Here is a 24,573-nt window from a genome sequence, read left to right on the forward strand (position 1 = left end):
CAAAAAGCTAAATAACTAAAAATAATCCAATCAAATACATATTTATGGGAACAGTCTTTGCCAGTGTGACAGCTCTAATTGGTGTGAATGAATCACTTTAGCATGGTCATGGACCGTGACATAACAAAATAAGCATCTAAACTTCATCACTATTACCATCAATTGTGGGCTGAGTTTATTCATGAAGCAACAGAATTTTGCTACATTTAGGGAAGTAAAATAGCCATCTAGTAAATTCATGTGCTGCCTGCGAATGGAGTGTTGTGGGATGCAGATGGAGCTTCACTTATTTGCACGACCCAGTTTCTGGCATGCTGTGGACCGGTGCCAGTCCATGGACCGAGGGTTGGGGACTCCTGACTTAAAGGAAGCACCAATGAATTTGTGTAACAATTAAACCGAAACCAATACATATTCTTGTCTAACTCCTCTTCTTATCGGAATTTCTTTAGTAATTTTCAGTCTTGAATCATCATGAATATTAAATACTAAAACCAGCAATCTATTTATTGAAAAGTTTCTAGATTTTTGCCATAATTTAGTTTTGAATACTGTGTCAAATGTAAACCTAAAACCAATGAAAGCTTCATTGAAGGATGAGGCAGGTCTGTAAGTGTACTTTTCTGCCAGGTGCAGAACATGACCTAATGTAGATTGACTTCCTCTAAACCAAGGCTGGATGAACATGCATCCAGTAAATTTTGATTCTACCAATTTAATCTCTAAGTGTTTGGCCTATGTTTTGCTAACTTGCTTAAAAAATTAATTAGGTGGCAATTAGCATGATCATTTGTTTTGTCTTTTTTGTAAATAGAATTTACAACCCCTTTGAAAACACGCCAATTGCCATAAAAACAAAAGTCAGTATCTAGATCCACCAACCCAGATTTCTATTTATTTATTTATATTTTTCCTGACTTTGTTATTTTTATAAATAACTCAAGGTAGTAAACATACCTAATCCTCCTTCCTCCTTTATTTTCCCCACAACAACATCCCTGTGAGGTGGGAGTGTGACTGGCCCAACCAACTTTCATGACTAAAGTGGGACTAGAACTCCCAATCTCCCAGGGTCCACCCTGGTGTTTTAACCACTAGACCAAATTGGCTCTCTATCTATGCCTTCATAAGAATGAAATTAGAACTGGGGACTTTTTCTGGTTTCAACTGCTTGAAAATGTCTTTAGTTTCTGAACATAAAATTGAGAGCCACTGGAGAAAAGAGTTTCATCTCCAGTCAAGGGACTTGAGTATATACTGGAGTCATGATGGCGCAGTGGTTGGAATGCAGTACTGCAGGCTAATTCTGCTGACTGCCAGGGGTTCAATCCTCACTGGCTCAAGGTTGACTCAGCCTTCAATTCTTCCAAGGTCAGTAAAAGGAGGACCCAGATTGTTGGGAGCCATATGCTGACACTGTAAAACACTTAGAGAGGGCTGTAAAGCACTGGGAAGTAGTATATAAGTCTAAGTGCTATTGCTATACATATAAAGCAGAAAAACTATTTTCCCAATTACTGGCAGGAATGTAAAAGAATAAAGGGAGTATCAACTTACAAAAAGTTGCAGGGTTCTTTCCATGGGTGCCCTCCCAGATACTACCAGAATTCTTTAATTGCTTTTCTTTTTTCTATACAAATCAACTGCTTATATTTTTCTTCAATAGCTTAGAGGTTGAATTTCTTTACAAAGTTTGAAATATCAATTCAGCAGCTTCCTCTCACAATGGCACTCAAGATTAAACCACTCACAGGGCATATTGGTATGCTTCCTAGTAGTAGAGCCTTCTGAGGTGGTTAACATTGGCTGAAACAACTTAATTGTTGTAGTTACCCAATGTGGCATCACTTGATATACCACACACACTATTTCTGGCTCTGATATAATCAATTTGTCAATCACAGCTTCTTGCTGAGGTGACCAATCAGTCACACTTGTACTATGACAAGACAGTAAATGCAACCCATCAAATGTCCGCAGAAATAAAGCACTTGGGATTACATACAGTATGTCTCAGTTAAATTTCATTTTGCTACATCCAGCCCATTTTTCGTTTGATTTCCATAGCATTAGCTAGCCCACCCAATTTTGTGTCATCTGTAAATTTGATAAGCATCATTATAATTTCCTTTTCCCATTCAAGCCTTAACTAAAGTGGCAAAGAATATAGGTCCTTGAATTAAATCATGTAGCAACCCTTTCTTTCTCTATTTGTTGAAGAGCCATTAATAAGTACTACGTATGTCCTTCAAGGCAACTATGCATCCATTTAAGTACAGTGGTACAATTTAAGCAATTGGTACAATGATCAACTAGCCTATTAATCTGGATGTTCTGAGTACTTTGTTAATATATTTATGAAATCATGTCATTCTACTGCTACAGTATTTCCATGATCTACTAATGATAAAAATGAAATAAAGATAGCATGATTAACTTCTGGTAATTATTATTTTCAACGTATTTATACCTTTGTGGTCTACTCAGAATCTTCCCAAGTTTTGATGGCAGACTGACTGGACTGTAACTCTTGATTTCTTTCTTTCTTTCTTTCTTTCTTTCTTTCTTTCTTTCTTTCTTTCTTTCTTTCTTTCTTTCTTTCTTTCTTTCTTTCTTTCTTTCTTTCTTTCTTTCCTTTCTTCCTTCACATTTTCTTTCCTCTGGTCATCTGGTACTTTATTCAGCAAAGATCACCAACATACTCAGTGAGATCATTCAGCAAGATCATCAGCAAGTTGCTTCAGTACTCTAGTGTTCTGTACCAGCCTGCTACCAGCCCTGCAGATAAGGCAGGGACAACCCCTTTTACAAGAAGGCAAGAGGCTGGAACTAAGCCTGCCAAATTTATTAACATAAAAACATAAACAGAGCAAAGAGAGCAAACACGAACCATGAAACAGGAACTATTCAAACGGTTGCCTTCAGCAAACCAGCCCTCCCACGCATTCCCCTTTTATACAGTTCAGGGCGTAGCTTCTCTCTGCCTCCTTCCGAGGTGCCCCATTGCCTTCCTCTGTTTACTCCTGATTGACTGCCTCCTGCGCCGGGCGTCCTTGAACAGGGCCAGCTGTGGGTCATCTTCATCCACGCTGTCAGGCTCACACAGCTGGGTCTGTGTCGTAACCAGGTGGGAGGGGCCTGGCTGAGGGGTCTCATCAGCAAGCTCTCCAACCCCCTCAGCAACCACTCCAACACCCCCCTCCTCCTCCTCTGAATCATCCGACCCAAATGCCGAACCCACAGGCTGACCCTGAATCACAACACTATCCCGCACCGCAGGGCCCTTCCCCCGGGTCTGCCGATCCGGATGCGGTCGGGATGGAAATTGTTCATGAAAAGCGGTCACCAACGCAGGGGCATGAACGGCGGTCGCGTCTTCCCAGGTGAACTCCTCTGGTAACCGTAGCCTTTCCATTCAATCAGGTATTGGAAACGACCTTTCAGCCAACGGGAGTCCCTGATGCTGGCGACCTCATACTCGGGGGTGCTGTCTCCATCACAAGATCCTGATGGGGGAGGTTCTGCTCGGCGGAGTGGACAGGCCGGTTGCTCGGAGACCAACAGAGACCGATGAAAAACTGGGTGCACGCGCAGGGAACGTGGCAGAGTTAGGTGATAGGCGACCGGATTGATGAGAGCCTCAATTGGGAACGGTGCTAAATATCGGTGATCTAACTTTCTCACCGGCTGTGTTGACAGTAGGTTCCTGGTGGACAACCAGACCCGATCTCCCACCGATAGTGGAGGCGTATCCCACCTTGACCAATCAGCAAACCTTTTGTAATCGGCCTTGGCCTTCTCTAACTGATGTCGCACCAATCGATGGATCGCCTGTAACTCTGCCATGAAGTCGTTCGCTGCCGGCTCCGGTGAGTCCACAGGAGAAAGGGGGAAAAACCGGGGGTGATATCCCACATTGGCCAAGAACGGTGTCATCTGTGTGGAGGTATGCTGCGAATTGTTAAATGCAAACTCAGCTATGGCCAGATAGTCCACCCAATTGTTTTGCTGCAGATTGACGTAGCAGCGCAGATATTGTTCCAGGATACCGATGACCTTCTCGGTTCCCCCGTCAGTTTGAGGATGATGCACGGACGAGAGGCAAATCTTGATATCCAACGCATGCATCAACTCCTGCCAGAAGCAGGCTGTAAACTGGGCCCCCTATCAGAGACGACTCTATCAGGGAGGCCGTGCAGCCGAAACACCTGCTGAATTAAAATACGACTAGTGGTGCGGGCTGACGGTAAGCTGCGACAGGGGATGAAGTGCACCATCTTGGTCAGCATATCCACCACCACATACACTGTCGTAAAACCAGAGAATGGTGGTAAATCCATCAAGAGGTCCATGGACACAGCCCCCCAGGGTCTTTTGGGTGTTGGCAAAGGCTGCAGTAATCCAGGCGGGGCCCCTGTCGCTGACTTGGCCTGCCTGCATGGGATGCAGGAGGTGACATAGGACTGGACGTTGTGTTGGGAGACCAGGTTCAGGGTCTTGAAAAGGCCAAAATATCCCGCCGCCGGGTTATCGTGACACTGGCTGAGGATGAGTCCCCTGAGTGGCCCTCCCAGAACGTAGACCCGGTCACGATAATACAAGAGTCCATCCGTGACCATCCAAGGAGAATCTGGCCCCACCTCCTGCTGCTGTGCCTCCCGGATCCGAGCCTGTATATCAACCGGCTCCCACACCGCAGCAAAAGACTCGACGGGGATCACTGTCCTTGGGCAGAAGCTTGTCTTCCACTCGGGAATATTCGGGCTTCCTGGACAGAGCATCCGCTCTTTGATTGTGCCTGCTAGGTATGTACCAAACTCGGAAGTCGAACCTCGCAAAGAAAAGAGACCACCGGATCTGGCGTTGGTTCAAATTCCGAGCGGTCTGCAGGCTTTCCAAATTCTTATGGTCCGTCCGGACCTCGATTTGATGCCGCGCTCCCTCCAGATGATGCCTCCAGGCCTCGAACGCCACTTTGATGGCCAGCAGCTCCTTCTCCCAGATTGTATAATTGCGCTCCGAAGGTTTCAGTTTTTGTGAATGGTACGCGCAAGGGAAGAGGGTACCGCTGGGCGTCGTTGCCTGGAGTAACACCGCCCCAATGGCAATGTCGGAGGCGTCCGCCTCCACGACAAACGGCCGTTGCGGGTCAGGATGCTTCAAGATGGGCTCCTTCATGAAGGCTTCCTTCAAAGTCTGGAAAGCCCGTTGTTCTGGAGCGTTCCACTGAAACCGAGTCTTCTTCTGCAGGAGCCGGGTGAGGGGGGCTGTCAAGGCAGCAAACCCAGGGAGGAAAGTTCGGTAGTAGTTGGCGAACCCAAGAAGTCGCTGAACATCCTTCACGCGATGTGGGGGTTGCCAACTCTGCAAAGACTCAACCTTACTTGGCTCCATGGCGATGCCCTCAGGAGAAATGCGGTGACCCAGGAAATCGATGGTCACCCGGTAGAACTGGCACTTCTCCAACTTGGCAAACAGCCGATGTTCTCGGAGTTGCTGCAGGACCTGATGGAGATGCTGATGGTGCACCGCACACGACGGGGAGTAGATCAGGATGTCGTCCAAGTAGATCACGACAAACTGATCCAACAAATCCCGGAAAATGTCGTTCATGAAATGCTGAAACACGGCGGGGGCATTGGTCAGCCCAAACGGCATCACCGTGTACTCAAAATGTCCATAACGAGTACCAAACGCCATCTTCCACTCATCACCCGGCCGAACCCTGATGAGTTTGTAAGCTCCACGCAGGTCCAGTTTCGTGAAGATCTTAGCCTCCCGGAGTCGGTCCAAGAGTTCGGGGATGAGGGGCAGCGGGTAACGATTGCACACCGTGATGGCGTTGAGATTCCTATAATTGCAGCAAAGCCGCAATTCGCCCGACTTCTTTTTGATGAAGAGCACGGGTGCAGACACTGGCAAGGACGAGGGCCGGATGAAACCGCGAGCCAAATTCTTCTCCAGAAAGTCCTGCAACGCATCCAACTCGGGGTCCGACATGGAGTACAAACGCCCCACTGGGAGAGGCGCATCAGGGACTAAGTCAATGGGGCAGTCATAGGGCCTGTGCGGGGGTAATTGATTTGCCTCTGTCTCGCTGAACACATCAGCAAAGTCGGACAGTTCGGGAGGCAAGGAAACCCCTGGGGAACCCTCCACCTGGCCGGCACAGATATGGCGGGTGTGGTCCACGCACTGCAAGCTTGGGAAGGTGACCAGATTCTGTGACCAATAGATCTGTGGATCATGCGACCGGAGCCACGCCAGTCCCAAGACCATGGGGAAATGCAGATCTGAGGTGATATAGAACTGGATGGCCTCCACATGGGAACTGATGGCCATACATAATGGTTGCATGGCGGCCGTAATTGGCTCAGACAGGAGCACTCGACCATCGATAGTCTTCACTAACATGGGCGGATCCACCGGGCACTGGGGAACAGCCCATTTGGCCACAAATGCTGAGTCCATAAAATTTGTGGTGGCCCCAGAGTCAATTAAGGCATGGACTGGAATCCCCTCTGGCTTGCCAGGAAGGATCAGACGTGCCTCCAATATCAGAAGCCATGGAGGTCCACAGGCAGCATCGGAAAGACGTCGCTTCGTGTTGTTGTGGGACGCCCGATCTATCACACCGTCTAGATCGGGCTCGGGGCGTTTCATGACAGAAAAGTAAGGGACTTTCTCGGGGCAGACTCGGTCACTGATGCCCACTGTCGCTTCTTTGGGCAAAAAGCAGCCAAATGCCCAGGGTCCCCGCAGTAAAAACACAACCCCCCCGATCGTCGTCTGTTCATTTCAGTCACCGATAGACGAGACCTGGCGGCACCCAGCTCCATTGGCTCCTCCCTTTGAACTGGGGTCTCATGCACAACAGGGCCTGCAGGGGTCTGTGGGGTGGCACGGCGACTCCTTCGCTGCTGCAACCGACCAACGATCCGCAGGCAGAGATGGATCAGCCCATTCAGGTCTGAGGGAATATCCACACGGGCCAGCTCATCCAACATCTCCTCCGACAATCCATCCTGGAAGGCATCCACAAGTGCAGCCTCATTCCAGGCGGAATCCTGGCTAAGCATCTGAAAATCGCTGATATAGCCCTGTAGGGGGCGTTGACCCTGCCTCAGAGCTTTCAGGCATCGAGCAGCAGTCTGCGTCTTAATAGGGTCCTCATACATCAGACGCATATGATCACAAAACCCCACAAAGTTGTCCAACAATGGGCTAGGTTGAGCCAGCAGAGGCGTGCCCCAACGAGCTGCATCACCCGAAAGAAGGCTTAACACAAACCCCACCTTATCCCGGTCAGTGGGGAAATCAGCTGCTCTCACGCTGATAAAGAGCTGGCATTGTCCCAGGAAAGCAGGAAACAGTTCTGGAGTGCCAGTAAATTTATCTGGCATCGCAACTTGGCATTTTCTCCTGGGTGGGGGTGATGGTGGGGGTGCAGCATGGACCTGAGCTTGCAATTGAGCCACCTGAGCTGCCAACAAAGTAAGTTGCTGGGCGAGCTGGGCATTCTCAGCACGTAGCTGCTCCATAATAATAGTAAGGGGTGGGAGGCTGAAGGCAAACTGTTCTGTACCAGCCTGCTACCGGCCCTGCAGATAAGGCAGGGACAACCCCTTTTACAAGAAGGCAAGAGGCTGGAACTAAGCCTGCCAAATTTATTAACATAAAAACATAAACAGAGCAAAGAGAGCAAACACGAACCATGAAACAGGAACTATTCAAACGGTTGCCTTCAGCAAACCAGCCCTCCCACGCATTCCCCTTTTATACAGTTCAGGGCGTGGCTTCTCTCTGCCTCCTTCCGAGGTGCCCCATTGCCTTCCTCTGTTTACTCCTGATTGACTGCCTCCTGCGCCGGGCGTCCTTGAACAGGGCCAGCTGTGGGTCATCTTCATCCACGCTGTCAGGCTCACACAGCTGGGTCTGCGTCGTGACCAGGTGGGAGGGGCCTGGCTGAGGGCTCTCATCAGCAAGCTCTTCAACACCCCCCTCCTCCTCCTCTGAATCATCCGACCCTAATGCCGAACCCACAGGCTGACCCTGAATCACAACATCTAGGATGGGGCTTTTCAACTTTTTCCACAGATTGTACCACTTTTAGGACATGACAATATTTGAGTATCAACAGTAATTGGCAAGGTGCCAAAAACTTGATTTATTTATTTTTATTTATTTTTATTTTTGTTATTTTTATATCCCACCCTTCTCCGAAGACTCAGGGCGGCTTACAAGCTTAGCAGTAGCCTTCATTCTATGTATATGCCTGCTTGTTAGGGCTTTCACAAACACCCCCCAAGCGGCATTATTACAAAGTCAGCTTAATTGCCCCCAACAATCTGGGTCCTCATTTTACCTACCTCGGAAGGATGGAAGGCTGAGTCAACCTTGAGCCTGGTGGGATGCGAACCTGCACTAATTGCAGGCAGCTGGTGTTACTTAAGGAGGCATCAGCCCACTGCTCCACCAAGGCTTGATCACTAAATAATAAAATAATAAAAATGGGGGGAATTTGGGCTTTTACTGATTAGATTCATTTGTTGTTACAGAAATGGCTACTTTATACTATTATGGAAAAGTAAAAAGTTGAAGTTCAATGTTAATGCCTTTTCTTTTCTTTTTCCCTTCTCCACCTCACTTTTTCCCCCTTCTTCCCCACACTGTGTCCTACTATTTGCTTTTGTATTTTATTTTATAATCTAAAAGGAAAAAAGTACCAGTTTTAATTTCTTCGGTGATGGTTCCTTTGCTGAATCACTTCCCCTTTGCACTGACAAATGTATGATGAATTTATCCATATTTATTAACATGCACCACTTACCTTGGTGGTCAGCTGGCTGGTCGGCCCTTCTTTCTCTCTCCCTCCTCTCTCTTTTTCCTCCCTGCTTGCTGGGCTCTCCTTCCACAGCTTCTTCATCCCTCTATCTTCTTCCTTCCTGCTTCCTGGGCTCTCCTTCTACAGCTTCCCTCTCTCCTTTTCCTCCCTGCCTGCTGGGCTCTCCTTCCACAGCTTCTTCTCCATCCCATTCTCTTTCCCTGTTGTCTTTTTTTCCTTTCCCTTTCCCGGCAAAACCTCCTTCTTTTATATCATCTTCTCTCCCCCCCCTCCTTTTCTCTTTTTGCACCTCTAGCTGATTCCTCTCCTCAAGGCTACACTTCTCCATCTCTCTTTCTCTGTCCCCTTCTCTTTCCCCCCTTTGTTTTTTCCCCCTCTCCCTTTCCTGCCAAAACCTCCTTTTATATCCTCTCTTCTTCCCCCCCTCCTCCTTTTCTCTTTGGTGCACCTCCAGCTATGCACTGCTTCTGGAAGAGCCAAGCAGCTGGAGCCTGGTACTGATCCTGGGGCTTCTACTGGGCCCCAACAGCCCTGCAGGAGTTCCAATCAGCTGGACTCAGTGCTGATCCTGGAGCGTCTGCTGAGCTCTAACAGCCCTGCAGAAGCATCTATCAGCTGGAGCATGGCACCAATCCTTGGGCTTCTGCTGAGCCCCAATAGCCCTGCATCTCCAGCTGTTTCTCCCTCAGGCTTGTGTGGCACTGCCACCACTTCAGCTCATTCCCCTCCCCCACTACATTTGTCTAGGATGGTCGCGTACCACCTGCCAGGTGCCAAAGTACCACGGGTGATACGCATGCCACCGGTTGAAAAGCCCTGTCTCACAAAGGCTAAGCTAAGGTTACTTGCATGTTTTCTTTATTACTTATCAGTATTATCCATATTCACTGAGTACTTATTATACTCTCCGTTCTTCCTTTTATTATGAGTATATTTGAATAAGCTCTTTTTCTTATTCTTAGAATCATTCATTGACCTCATTTGAGCCTCTAGCATTATCTCTACAATTATAGGCGATCTCGTATGCATGCTCATAGGTCCTTCTTTCTACCTTCTATATCTCCTTTTTTCAGATTTTCACTAATGGGTTTGTGTGTCTGTGTCTGTGCGAACACATTGGACTTTTAATTTATTTGTTTTTTTTCATTTAAATAATTTGTATTGAGGTTTTAGTAGCCTTTACTTAGTAATTTCTGCTGTCTTCAGCTACTTTTCACATTAATTATTCTTGCCATGAATTTACATATTAATTGTTCTGGAGTTTTAAAAATCTACTTTCTCCAAATTCTAGATATATTGTTCAATTGCATTCACCTTTGATTTCCTTTAAAAACAACAAGTCAAAAAAATCATATGGTCACTTTTTCCCAGGGACCCTTCTACTACCACTTCCTCAACTAAAAGTTTAGTGCCAATTTGTTTATTCATTCAATTTATATAGCTGCCCATATCAAATAAGAGATTTTGGGAGGTTGACACCAGTAATAATAACAATACAAAAAATAACCAAAATAACAAAAACTTTAAAACAAATTAAAACTATTAAAAACCATAAAAACATAAATCTGCAGAAAAGTGTGATCCAGCTTACTAACATTCTGCAGGCTCCACACTGCTACCACTAGATTCCCAGCCACAATGGCAAAAGCATGTCTTCAGGCATTTTAGAAAGCCATTTAGGTCAGGGCCCATTGACCCTCATGGGTGAGGATGTTCCAAAGAGGTGCCATAACAGGAAAAAGTTCTCCTCCTATGTTCAATTAGTGGCCAGAACCTGTAACATCTCAAGGAACAAAGAAACCTGATGCATTTCTGATTTCCTCCAACTTTTGAAGGAGAAATATTCAAGCAAGATAGCTCAGAGTGTTACTAGAAATGCCATACTTATACAGTTTGTTTCCCAACATATGTCAAGCTAATTAAGGCTCCCCACTGATATCACAGTATTGCTGAATTCATTCACTTGAAATTCTGAGCAAATGTAGATAGTTTTAACACAGAGTGCCATCCCTTCTCTACTATTACTTCTGTTCCTTCTTACAAATCATACATTTCAATTGCTGTGCTTTAATTGTGAGAGCAAACTCACCAGATCACCTGTTAAATCATTTCCTGCACCAACAATTCAAGCCCCTTGTTTATCTTCCAGATTCTGAGTATGACATCATAAGAAATGAAGGCTGTCTTTTATGAGCCAATATCCTTCCCAAATTTATTATTATATTTCTATACAAGCAAACTTAAAATTATTTCCAACATTTTACACCATAAATGCATGGGCCAATTAAAGCATCATTGGGCCAGCTCCTTCTACTGAGCACAAGTTATTAGCAAAGATCTTCAAGGTTTTCTTCTGTATCTTTTTGAAGATTAAATTGAAATCCCTCCTAGGGAAGTTTCCCATGTTTCAGTGAAACACATTTTCATTTCTTATAAGTTGCAACTGATTTCATCTTTTGATAATGCAGACTTTGACTCCCTGAAACTGTGTCTTTCTGACTAATACCATTTGTGTAGCCAGTAATTAACCTATAATAGCTTTGTGCTGCCTTTTTTGTCCTCTTCCTCGAGGGTGGGGTGGATTAAAGACTATTAAGTCTGCAAAGTGATGTGATTCCTTATTAGATCTTCAAGTCCACAGTAACATTATTGTAAATATTTTTGGTAGTATTCCTTAATTTCATATGGACTTGCATGAAGAGACTGTCATCAGTGGATTTGTTAAGTTTTGGATATGGTTCTCTCATATTAGTGATTCTTGCTTTTGGTAGACAGTATAGTGAGCCAAGAGTCCCACTTGGCATTCATTTGGGTTCTACATATTGGTGAACTTTTTCTCTTCTGCAAGAGTGATGCTGCAACCGATTTGCTCTTTGGGAAGCTATTATCCTTTTTTTTGTTTTGTTCTTTCACTCAAGAGTCGGAGCCAGAAGGCTATTTTGGATTCCCAGTGGTGCATCACACTTTTGTATCTGTTCTCTTTTCAACTTTCTCCTTTAACTATCCTACTTGATAATCATATTGTAGCTTTTGTTGATCACTTCTACTGTTTAGTCTGATAAACATACTTTGTTAGTGGAAGTGTGGCCACTCACTATTCCAATCTTTTTTTTTCTCCCTGCAAGCATGCATTTGGTTCCAATTCCAGGATATTTTCCAGCTAGGAGACAAACATGTTAGAAGTATTGCAAGTCCTGAGTGCATAGTCCTGCAACATGCCTCATCATGTTTATATCAAGTGGAATTTATTTATTTATTTTCTCATTCCCTTATCTGGTTCTCAAGTTAGTCAGTACATACTATTATTTAGGGGTTGACCTCAATTATTCTTTAAATTCCTTTGCAAACTCCTGATAGCTCTCTCTGATCATTCCTTCAGTGAGTCTTCTCCAGGAAAACTGACTACCTTATATTCTTTCTATAATGTTTACTTACTTAGCAGAAAATAGATAATTCATTCTCACCCAATGAATGGTACTCAGGATATACTCCTTGTAATTGGTAACTGTTCAGGAGATTACCTTTTCACTCCTGAACTAACTGAACTATGGGTTCCTGCCAAAACAAAGGGTTTTTTTGTCATTATTCTTTCTTCCTTTTCTTTTCCTTTCTGTTCACTTCCTCTCATGAAACTCTTCTTCTGTTCTTCCTTGTTATAACATATGCAAATTAGAAGCAGATATTTGTGTATATAACTTAAATCAAGAAACATAATTCTCTGGTTGTAACATTGGATGCCTAGTTATAGAATATAATATTATAGAAAATAATTTCCCTCACTACAGGCTTTTTAAAATCTATCAAACTGTCACTTTATTTTCTTAAACCTGCTAAAAATAACCAAAAGAAATGTCAATCAAGTTTTGTGCATATTTTTACAGTTGTCGCACCATGTCCTCATTGGCTATGCTGGTTTAGGCTGCCTGGAGCTGCACAATGATTAGCAAAAACAAAATTGTCCTAGATTTTCTATTTTAATTGACTTATGAGGTAAGACAGAAAATAACTGACTCCAATTCTAATCCAACATCCCCATAAGTATAATTTAAGTTTCCTGTTAAAATTCCATAGCTGTTAGTAACTTTCAGGACAGTGGTAAAGTTCTTTAGGTCTTTAGGAGACAGAAAATAAATTTTACCATAGTTTACATTAAACCTATACCTATTTCTTTTTCTGTGTCTTGACAACATCAACTAAGTAAACGGAGGACACAGGACACACTTTATCCAATGGATAAAGCACTATCCAGTGCTGTGCTATGAATGAATCACACTATTCACAGTATCAAATTTAATTTGATTTTGCACTGTTTCACACAATTGCTGATATGCCCTCTCACATGAAAAAACTGCTAATACATGTTCTCAATTGTTAATGTTGAGCTAATCTCAATTATTTGTACTTTTCAAAAACAACAAAATGAAAAGGAAGATGATTCATCCTGACAATTCAAAGGATGAGTCCATTCCATTCTAAGGAAAAATCTACATAATTATTAAATTATACTTATTTATTTCTCCATACTGAAGACAGTTATATTTTCTCCATACAATTTTAGCTTTGATTCTTCACAGCACCATATCAGTATCTCCAGGTTGGGAATAACTCATAACAAACATGGTAGCAATTCCCACCACAACCCTGGCATCCAATTCATGTTGACTAAATTACATCAAGATGCGGCAAGTAGAATGTCCATGAGTTTCTTTTGTTCTTTCCCCCCCCCTTGTTTTGGGGAAAATAGCAATATAAATTTTGCTAACTGAAATAGCACAGTGCATGTCATTTTATGTAGTAATATGAAGATAAACAGAAAATATTTTGCTTTCCTCATTTCTTGGTTTGCATGTAGAAAACTCTTGGCTTTCCCAGCTTTAAGGTTTATGACATCCAGAATATTTATGACAGCTAATGCAGTATCAAGAGAAAGTTATACCGAACAAAATAGACATTAAAAAACACATTTAAAAATATCCAGCAAAGCAAGATCTTTCTCATTTACTTGTTCCAGCAATGCAAGACATGGACAGGAAGGAACCTCTACATTACTTCTGTTCTTAGCAAATCACATGGATTTTGTGCCAAATTCAGTCCAGCAGAAAACATTAATGCCCAACTTTAAACATTAGAAAATATCAAAACAATTAAATATTTATTGCTCTTACCAATCACCTGGTTTCTATATTTGAGAAATGAGAAAAACATATATCCTAATCTTTACAATGCATACATTATGATATACATGCATTCTGCTACACAGCAATTATTTCTTTATTAAAGAATACAGTGTGAAGAAACCCATGGTGTGCATCTTTAATATTTTCTTTGATTTTATCCAAGTATATTACAATTGCACAGTAGGCTGTTTCTCAATATTTTATTCTCTCCCTCATATAACAGAGAAAGAATGTGTTCTATGAATCTGTGCATCCATGTTCTCTAAATATGCATGTGCAGGCACACTCATACACACACGTACATACAATATGAGACCAAGAGAAAAAGCATAATTGACAACATAGTACAGTACTAGAAAACACATTAAAAGTAGCTTAAAAGTTGCCCCCTATCACCATTATTGTTTGTTTTAACATTAGAGATTTTATTAATCAAAATTCGAGAGTCCTCTATGATAAAGGGAATTAAAATAAAACAGAATGATTATAGACTGAGAGCTTTTGCTGATGACTTGGTTGTGACAGTATCCCAACCGTTACAGTCGGTTATAGATTTGATGGAAATTATAACTCAGTATGGTAAGGTTTCTGGGTTTAAGGTGAATAGTAATAAGACTAAGATATTATCTAAGAACTTATCTATGAGTGAAAGGGATATGTTATCTAAATTAACAGGTTTTGAAATAGTGAAGAAGGTTAAATATTTAGGAGTATATATTGCAGCCTCAAATGTAAAATTGTGTAAGAATAATTATGAAACACTATGGTTGAAGGTACAAAGGGACTTAAATAATTGGAAAAAATTACAATTATCATTACTGGGAAGAATTGCAGTTGTTAAAATGAATGTTCTACCAAAGTTTCTCTTTTTGTTTCAAATGATACCTATATTGAAAAAGGATGCCAACCTTGATCAATGGCAGAAGGGTATTAACAAATTTATTTGGGCGGGGAAAAAACCAAGAGTTAAATTTAAGATTTTACAAGATGCCAGGGAAAGAGGGGGACTCAAGGCGCCGAATTTGAAATTGTACTATGATGCGGTTGCCTTGACGTGGGTTAGTGATTGGCTTAATTTAACTAACAAGAGAATACTTCATCTTATTTATTTATTTATTTTATTTAGTTGCATTTGTATACCGCCCTTTCCCTGAGGACTCAGGGCGGTTTACAGGGAATTAAAAATCAAAACATACAAAAGTTAAAACCAGTTAAAAAGTATTAAATTCACCCTGTACACTAAAAACCCCAGTTAAAATTTTCTCCTCAGCCTGGGCCCGAGAGCTCAAAGAGCCAGGTCTTCAGGCCCCGGCGGAATGATCGGAGGTCGGGAGCAGTCCTCAGCTCCACCGGCAGCTGGTTCCAGAGGGCAGGCGCTCCCACTGAGAAGGCCCTATCCCTGGGTGTCACCCGCCGGCAATCTCTCACCGGCGGAACCCTGAGCAGACCCTCCCTGTGGGAGCGCACTGGGCGAAGGGCGTTTGATGCCGGCAGCAGGTGTTCCCTCAAATAACCCGGACCCAGGCCATGTAGGGCTTTATAGGTAATAACCAGCACCTTGAATTTCACCCGGAGGGCAACCGGAAGCCAATGCAGCTCGCGGAGTAGAGGTGTTACATGGGAGTATCGGGAAACCCCCATTTCAACTCGCGCGGCCGCATTCTGCACCAGTTGAAGCCTCCGAGGGGTCTTCAAGGGCAGCCCCATGTAGAGAGCGTTACAGTAGTCCAAACGGGAGGTCACAAGCGCATGAGTGACTGTGCGTAGGGCGTCTCGGTCCAGATAGGGACGCAACTGGCGCACCAGGCGAACCTGTGCAAAAGCCCCCCTGGTCACAGCTCCTATGTGATCTTCAAAATTGAGCCGTGAATCCAGGAGGACGCCCAAGTTGCGAGCCCTATCAACAGGGGGTAACACCTCACCCCCCATCGTTAGAGGTGGAATAACTTGGTTAACCCGAGACGCCGATATGCACAGCCACTCAGTCTTGGCGGGATTGAGACGAAGCCTGTTTCTCCCCATCCAGACCTGAACCGCCTCCAGGCACCGGGACATCACGGAGAGGGCATCACTGGGTTGGTTCGGGGTGGAAAGAAAAAGTTGGGTATCATCAGCGTACTGGTGATACCCCACCCCAAAACCACGAATGATCTCGCCCAGCGGCTTCATATAGATGTTGAACAGGAGAGGCGAGAGAACCGACCCCTGAGGGACTCCAAAAATGAGAGACCTCGGGGCGGATCTCTGCCCTCCTGTCAACACCGACTGCGAGCGGCCCTGGAGGTAGGAGGAGAACCACCGTAGAACGGTGCCTCCCACTCCCAACCCCCTGAGACGCCGCAGCAGGATACCATGGTCGATGGTATCGAAAGCCGCTGAGAGATCTAATAGGACCAGGACAGAGGAGCAACCCCTGTCCCTAGCCCTCCAGAGATCATTCACCAGCGCGACCAATGCCATCTCCGTGCTGTGTCCGGGCCTGAAGCCCGATTGGTACGGGTCCAGATAATCAGTTTCCTCCAGGAACAGAGGGAGCTGATGCGCCACCACACTCTCAACAACCTTCGCCAGAAAGCGAAGGTTGGAGACTGGACGATAGTTGTTTAAAACAGCCGGGTCCAAAGCAGGCTTCTTGAGGAGGGGTCTCACCACCGCCTCCTTCAAGGCGGCAGGGAAGACACCCTCCTTCAAAGAAGCAGTTATTACTGCATGGAACCAGCCTCGTGTTCCCTCCCGAGCCGCATAAGCTAGCCAGGAGGGGCACGGATCCAACAAACAGGTGGTGGAGCTCAGTCTCCCCATGATCCTGTCCACATCATCAGGGGAAGCAGGGTCGAACTCAGTCCAGATAACATGCTCAAGACCGCCTGATTCCTCCACATCAGACTCTGCCCAGTCAGAGTCCAAGCCGGTCCGGATCCGAGCAATTTTGTCCGTCAGATGATGACTGAACTCCTCGGCTCGTCCCTGCAAGGGATCCTCCCTCACCTCCTGGTTAAGGAGGGAGCGAGTCACCCTAAACAGGGCGGCCGGGCGATTATCTGCGGACGCGATAAGGGCGGCAAAGTAGTTAGACTTCGCCGTCCTTATCGCCGCAAGATAAGACCTTATAAAGGTTCTTAACTGCAATCGGTCGGATTCGGATCGGCTGGATCTCCAACCGCTCTCTAGACCTCGTCTCCGACGCTTCATCTCCCGGAGCTCCACAGAGAACCATGGAGCCCAGCGGGATCTGCGCCGAGTCAGAGGTCGCATGGGTACAACACAGTCGAGTGCCCTGGTGGCAGCCGTTTCCCAGGCCTCCACCAGAGCATCGACTGGGCTGTGGGTAAGGGTGATAGGTATCGGCCCAAGCGCCCTCTGGAACCGGTCCGGGTCCATTAGGCGCCTGGGGCGGAACCACCTGGTCGGTTCCGCCGCCCAGCGGCGGGGGATGGCATGACGGAAAACCAGTTTCAGGAGGTGATGATCTGACCATGACAGAGGGGTGATGGACGGAGAACCCCCTCCCAGATCATCCAACCACTGTCCAGACAGGAACACCAGGTCGAGAGTATGATCCCCCTCGTGAGTAGGGCCCTCAATAACCTGGGTCAGGTCCATGGCTGTCATGGAAGCCATGAACTCCCGAGCTAACTCCGACGACCCCCCCAGTGATGGCAGGTTGAAGTCACCCTGAGGGATGGGATTTGGTATATTATTATTATTATTATTATTATTATTATTATTATTATTATTATTATTATTATTATTATTTATTAAATTTATACCTTCTCCCGAGGGACTCAGGGCGGTGAACAGGGCACATATAAATAACAAATACAAAAATTAAAAAGAGAATTAAATAATCGCCCAATAAAACAATACAGTATAAAAACCAATTAAAAACCCTAAAATCCCCCCATCAGGCCAGGCCAGCTTGTTCGAATAAGTGGGTCTTCAGACCGCGTCAGAAGGAGTGAAGGTCCGGTGCCATCCAGAGCTTGACCGGCAGCTGGTTCCATAAGGCCGGAGCGCCCACAGAGAAGGCCCTCCCCCTGGGGGCCGCCAGCCGACATTCTCTGACCAGAGGCACCCTGAGGAGGCCCTCTCTGTGGGAACGCACAGGGCAGAGGGAAGTTGACGCCGGCAGCAGGTGGTCCCCAAGGTACTCCGGACCCATGCCATGTAGGGACTTAAAGACCATAACTAGAACCTTGAACCTCACCCGGAAGACAACTGGTAACCAATGTAGCTCACGGAGCAAAGGTGTAACATGGGAGTACCGGGAAACTCCCAAGACAACTCTCGCGGCCGCATTCTGTACCAGTTGGAGCCTCCGAGTGGTCTTCAAGGGAAGCCCCATGTAAAGAGCATTGCAATAGTCCAGACGAGAGGTCACGAGCGCATGAGTGACCGTACACAGGGCATCCCGGTCTAGATAGGGCTGCAACTGGCGCACCAGGCGAACCTGGGCGAAAGCCCCCCTAGTCACGGCCACTATATGGTCTTCCAGAGTAAGCCGTGAATCTAGGAGGACTCCCAAGTTGCGAGCCCTATCTACGGGGGGTAAAAGCTCACCCCCCCATAGAAAGAGATGGAATATTTTGAATGTCCCGGGATGCCGGAATGCACAGCCACTCAGTCTTGTCAGGGTTGAGCTGAAGTCTGTTCCTCCCCATCCAGACCCGAACCGCCTCCAGGCAACGGGACATCACGTCGAGGGCATCACTGGGGTGGTTTGGGGTGGTTTGGCATGCATATTTGCTTTACGATAAGAAGGTGGACAGGGCTTTTAAATCCCATATTCTTAGAAGTGCTTTATTGCGTGTCTGGAAAAAGTATTATTGTAAGTTAAATTATAAAATACCGATTTGGGGAATTCCTGGACACACGATAGAGGGCGTATCTATGGGAGTGAGTATGGATATGGTTTCTTATAAGGAACTACTTAGATTGCAAGGGACTGATTGGCAACTTAAATCATTAGAGGAGTTAAGACAAGAAAATATAAGTTACTCTTGGTTTCAATATACCCAATTGAAAGCTAGGTGGAAGTCAGATCAAAAGGTTGGCATCACAATTACAGATCAAAATTTAGTAAAAAAAAGTTAGAGATTTAAATTGTGCACATATAAAGAGGATATATAATGTTTTAATTGAATTGGATTCGGAAACGGAACTGGTTAAAGACTGTATGATAAAGTGGTCACAAAATATTCAGGAACCAATTTTGTTGGACACCTGGGAGATAATTTGGGTTAGGAATGTTAAATTTACTCAGGCTCAAAACTTAAGAGAAAATTTTTATAAAATGTTTTATAGATGGCATCTGGATCCCAAGAAGTTGTCCAACATGTATCCTAATTTACAGTCTAAATGTTGGAGATGTGGTAGTTTAGAAGCTACCTATTTTCACATGTGGTGGACTTGTAGAAATATAAAAGCTTTTTGGATCAAAATTTGGTGCAACATTCAAAATATTTTTAAGAGAAAGATAAAGTTTTCTCCGCAATTGTTTTTATTGGGTATTGTTGTAGATTGTGATGTTAAAGAAACTAACTTGATGTTGAACATGATAACAGCAGCACGGTTACTGGTGGGATAATATTGGAAGAAGGATAGATTGCCCACTATAGAAGAATGGGTGTTTAAAGTTTCGAATCTTGCAGAAATGTCTAAGATTTCTGCTTATTTGAAAGATCATTCACAGGAAAGATATATTTCAGTTTGGAGGAGATGGATAAATTATATTCAGAACAAATATGGGACTAAAAAGTTCCATTTAGCTTATGAGTAGATTTTAGTGGGATATTGTTATTGCTACTTTGTTTGTAGTTATGTTAAAGGGGAGTTAAAGCACATTATGAATTTGGTTAATTGTATATTATGCATAATTTTTATTTAGAATATGATTATTGTAACTATAATCCTGTATTTAGCTCTGGGAAGTGGGGGGGGAGTGGGGGGGGTTTGGGGTGGGAGGGATTTGGGGATATATTGTAAAATTTTGTTTTTGTAAAACTCTTTAATAAAAAAAAGTAGCTTAAAAGTGTTAACCTCCATAGTTTTGTGTTGTTGTTAGTTGCGAAGTCGTGTCCGACCCATCGCGACCCTATGGACAACGTTCCTCCAGGCCTTCCTGTCCTCTACCATCTTCTGGAGTCCATTTAAGCTCACGCCTACTGCTTCAGTGACTCCATCCAGCCACCTCATTCTCTGTTGTCTCTTTCTTCTATTGCCCTCAATCTTTCCCAGCATTAGGCTCTTCTCCAGTGAGTCCTTTCTTCTCATTAGGTGGCCAAAGTATTTGAGTTTCAACTTCAGGATCTGGCCTTCTAAAGAGCAGTCAGGGTTGATCTCCTCTAGGACTGACCGGTTTGATCGCCTTGCAGTCCAAGGGACTTGTAGCACCATAGTTGCTCTCCAGCACCATAGTTCAAAGGCTTCAATTCTTTGGCGCTCAGCCTTTCTTATGGTCCAACTTTCACAGTCATACATTGCAACTGGGAAGACCATAGCCTTGACTATACGCACTTTTGTTGACAGGGTGATGTCTCTGCTTTTTAGTGTTCTGTCTAGATTTGCCATGGCTTTCCTCCCAAGGAGCAAGCGTCTTAATTTCTTGGCTGCAGTCCCCATCTGCGGTGATCTTGGAGCCCAGGAAAACTGTCACTACCTGCATTTCTTCCCTATCTATTTGCCAGGAATTGAGAGGGCCGGATGCCATGATCTTTGTTTTCTTAATGTTAAGTTTCAACCCAACTTTTGCATTCTCCTTCTTCACCCCCAACAAGAGGCTCTTTAGTTCCTCTTCACTTTCTGCCATTAGAGTGGTATCATCTGCATATCTTAGGTTGTTGATATTTCTCCTGGCAATCTTAATTCCAACTTTTGATTCATCTAGCCCTGCCTTTCTCATGATGTGCTCTGCATATAAGTTAAATAGGCAAGGCGACAGTGTACAACCTTGCCAGACTCCTTTCCCAATTTTGAACCAATCAGTGGTTCCGTGTCCAGTTCTCACTGTTGCTTCTTGACCCACATATAGGTTTCCCAAGAGACAAATAAGATAGTCTGGTACTCCCATCTCTTTAACAACTTGCCACAGTTTGTTGTGATCCACACAATCAAAAGCTTTAGCATAGTCAATGAAGCAGAAGCAGATGTTTTTCTGGAACTCCCTAGCTTTCTCCATGATCCAGCGTATGTTGGCAATTTGATCTGTAGTTCCTCTGCCTCTTCAAAATCCTGCCTGTACTTCTGGTAGTTCTCGATCCACATACTGCCTGAGTCTAGCTTGTAGGATTTTTATTATTTAAAAAGTTTTACAATACATTTTGACTTTAATCCCCCCTCCCCCACCCCTACCTAACCCTCCCTATCCCTCTCCCCCAATCCCTCCTCCCCCCCCCCCCGACTTCCCAGAGCTAAATACAGGGTATAAAATCAAAAAACAAACATAAGCACCCCTATGTTATCAGCAATAAACTATTAATTCTATCTCCCTCTAGCTCATATAAAATGAATACAAACAATATTAATATTACAAATGAAGTAAAAAAGAAAAAGAGGAAAACAGAAAAAGAGCTTTACTCAGAATAGATTTTCTTAATCCCAGTCCTTATTCATATTAATTTCAAAAAAAAACGAAAAAAAAAACTTTCACCTACTATTTACATTCTCCAACCTTTCTCTAATTTCTAAACAAATTCTCAGTTACGCGCCAAAAGCGCCTATCTCTATTAACCTTAATAATCTCCAACCAAACTAAACTATGATCAAAAATAGTTCTTGCATGTATCATGCCAAATGTCTCGCAGATCCAAATCATCCTTGAGTTCAAATACAGTAAAAAGAGTAAAAAAAAAGGTTTAAGCAGTCTGTAAGACAACTTGTTGTTAATTAGGAGCTTGCATACCCATTCTTAGTTCAACACATACTTTTAGTCCATAACCCTAATATACTTTTCTAACAAGCAAATAACATCAATCTTAAATTGTGTTAAATATTAAAAAAAAACTTTCTTTCTCCTCTATGATAAATTTAATCCATTGACATTCTAATTTAAAAATTTAATCACCAATCTTAACGCTCCAAAGCTTTTGGAGCACGTCTGTCATGACCCCCAAAACTTCTTTGGACCGCGCCCCTCCCACAGCTTCACTGTAAGTACACTTTGGAGATTCCATAACTTTCTGCTGGTCTTGCTCTTGCTCTCGTCTCGCTCTTCTTAGGGCGGCACGCGTCATCCTCTGGCCTCCTGCAACATCCGATGAAACTGTATCTTGATCCCCTCCAACACCATTGTCCTCTATCTGTCTATCTGCAACATCTTGAAGCTTTCCCTCGCCGTATCCCTTTACAGCTTCCAAAAATGATAGGGGGGTTGCTTTTAACACATTGCTATAAAAATCACATGCCTGGGCCACAGTAACCAGACGATGTCTTTTACCTTCATGCGTCACCACCAGTCCAACTGGAATCTCCCATCTAAACTTAATATCACATTTCTTAAGTTCCTGTACTACTGTAGAAATGCAAAATCTTTCCTTCTCCTTAAAATCTTCGGAGGAATCTCTTTTAAAACCAAGACTTCTTGCTCAGCCACTACCAGTTTAGTATCATAAGCAGCTTGAATGACTTCATCTCTAATTACTCTCTTTGTAAAATAAACCACCACATCTCTGGGTAACTTCCTCTGTCTTGCAATCCATGAATTTACACGAAAAATTTTGTCCATATTTCCCTCAATTTCAGATGCTGGCTGGCCCAATACCCCTTCCAGAGCCTCAGAAATCAGCTGCTTTAAATCTTCTTTACAATTCTCCTTTAAACCCCTGATTCTAATAGCATACTGCATCTGATGATACTGAACAAGACTCAATTCTCCGTCCATTTTATCCCTTATATTTTCATTTTCTAATACCTTTGCTTCTAATATAGAGTTCTTTTGACTGAGATCCTTCACTTTTACATCCAGCTGTTGCACACATACAGCTACAGATTCAATCATAGACAACATGTCCACCCTCATTGCTCTAAACTTCTCTTCCATCTTCTTCTCCAATTTCTCCATTTTCTCCTCCATTTTCTCCTCCAGCTTTTTCAACTTTTCATCCATCATGTCAGACATCAATTGTGAATGCTTTCCAAGAGCATCTTGTAAATCCTTAAGCGTCAATGCCGGAGGAGGTGCAGGAGGAAGCAAAGCTTGCAATGAGGTCTGTTGCACCAGGGAAGACCCCGCACTCCGAAGAACTTTAGAAGTTTTAGCCGCCATGTTCCCCCACTTTCACTTATTGCGCACTTTCACTTTAAAGCTATAAAATCCATTGAGCTAGAGAGTAAAGATAAGAGTCCACATCACCTTGACCTCCTGTACCGCTCTGCCTGCATCTTGACAATCAAAAGTATTTCCTTTTGGCAGGGGTGGTTGCTAACGCCTGGCTCTGCTCCATAAATCCCGGAGCAGGGGCGCTGCGCAGCTCGGAGCAACCCAGGCTTCGGGGGGGCTCAATCCTTCAGCCGCCCAAACTCTCAGCTCAGGCGGCCCCGGAGAGCTCAACCCCTACCTGGGGCCTCACCCCCTCCTCTTCTCCCGAGGAGGGGGCTTCAAATCCATCTAAACAGCTGATCGGCGCTGTTTACGATGGAAAAACACAGCTGCGGAGCGGGCAGCCCAAAAACGGCTGTCTTCGGCGTCGCGTCACCACCGGAAGTCCTAGCTTGTAGGATTTTAAGCATAACTTTACTAGCATGTGAAATGAGTGCAATGGTGCGATAGTTTGATCATTCCTTGGCACTGCCTTTCTTTGGAATTGGAATGTAAACTGATCTTTTTGTACTTCAAAGAAAACAATAATCTGTAGACAGATCCATCAAATGAAAATATTCCTGTCCTACTCGCCATTCATTTTCTTTACTGACAGGGAAATGAAAAAAATTGGCCCATAACTGCACAACAAAGGGAGACTTCCTTTGAGTATAGTGTATTAAGTCAGGCTCACCCTCATACACAAACTTAATGTTATTTTGCAAATGCTATTAATACAGTATTTTGTTAACCAATGAAAGTTCAACCAATGAAAGTTCAACAAAACCCACATTATGATTACAGAGCAAAGAAACCTCTGGAGTCCAGCATCACCCAATTTATAAGGGCATGGAATTGTCTCTTAATAATTTCTACCTTATTCCAACAAGACATTTTCAAGCCTGAATTCTAAACTCCTCCTGTAACCTCCTCTCCCCCTCTCTCTTTCCTGTTTCTTTAGATCAGGGGTGTGCAACCTGTAGTCCGTGGCCCAGTTGGCCACTGGGCCATGTGAATGGCTGGCAAGTGCACATACATGTTCGTGCTACCACTGCTGTGCAGGCACTAGCAGCCCCATTTGCGCATGAGCACACGTGCATTTCCCTGCTCCTCCCTTTCCCTCTGGGCCACCAACCCAGAAAGATTGGGGTGCTCTGTTTTAGACCACTGACTCCTGCCCAGTTATCACTGGTTTACAAATGCATAAAATACATAAAACCAATAACAACAACATAAGTTCCCAAATAAAACACCTC

The 24,573-nt window shown here is 44.2% G+C and overlaps 1 protein-coding gene across 7 annotated transcripts in view; it reads right to left on the minus strand.

The window, feature by feature from the left end:
* The window catches only part of IKZF2 (IKAROS family zinc finger 2), a 175,562-nt gene that overhangs the window by 107,298 nt on the left and 43,691 nt on the right, over window positions 1-24,573 (minus strand). For 2 of the 7 annotated variants that reach the window (XM_081340967.1, XM_081340966.1), the window contains exon 1: window positions 2,471-4,638. The exons of 3 other annotated variants lie outside the window; for them this stretch is intronic. The gene's annotated coding sequence lies outside the window, so the exon portion shown is untranslated. Of the gene's footprint in view, window positions 1-2,470; window positions 4,639-24,573 lie in introns of those variants that run through there. 2 more of the 7 variants (XM_081340969.1, XM_081340968.1) reach the window with 2 other exon arrangements.

The sequence above is a fragment of the Vipera berus genome (assembly GCF_964194415.1).
Source record: "Vipera berus genome assembly, chromosome: 1".
Taxonomy (NCBI): domain Eukaryota; kingdom Metazoa; phylum Chordata; class Lepidosauria; order Squamata; family Viperidae; genus Vipera; species Vipera berus.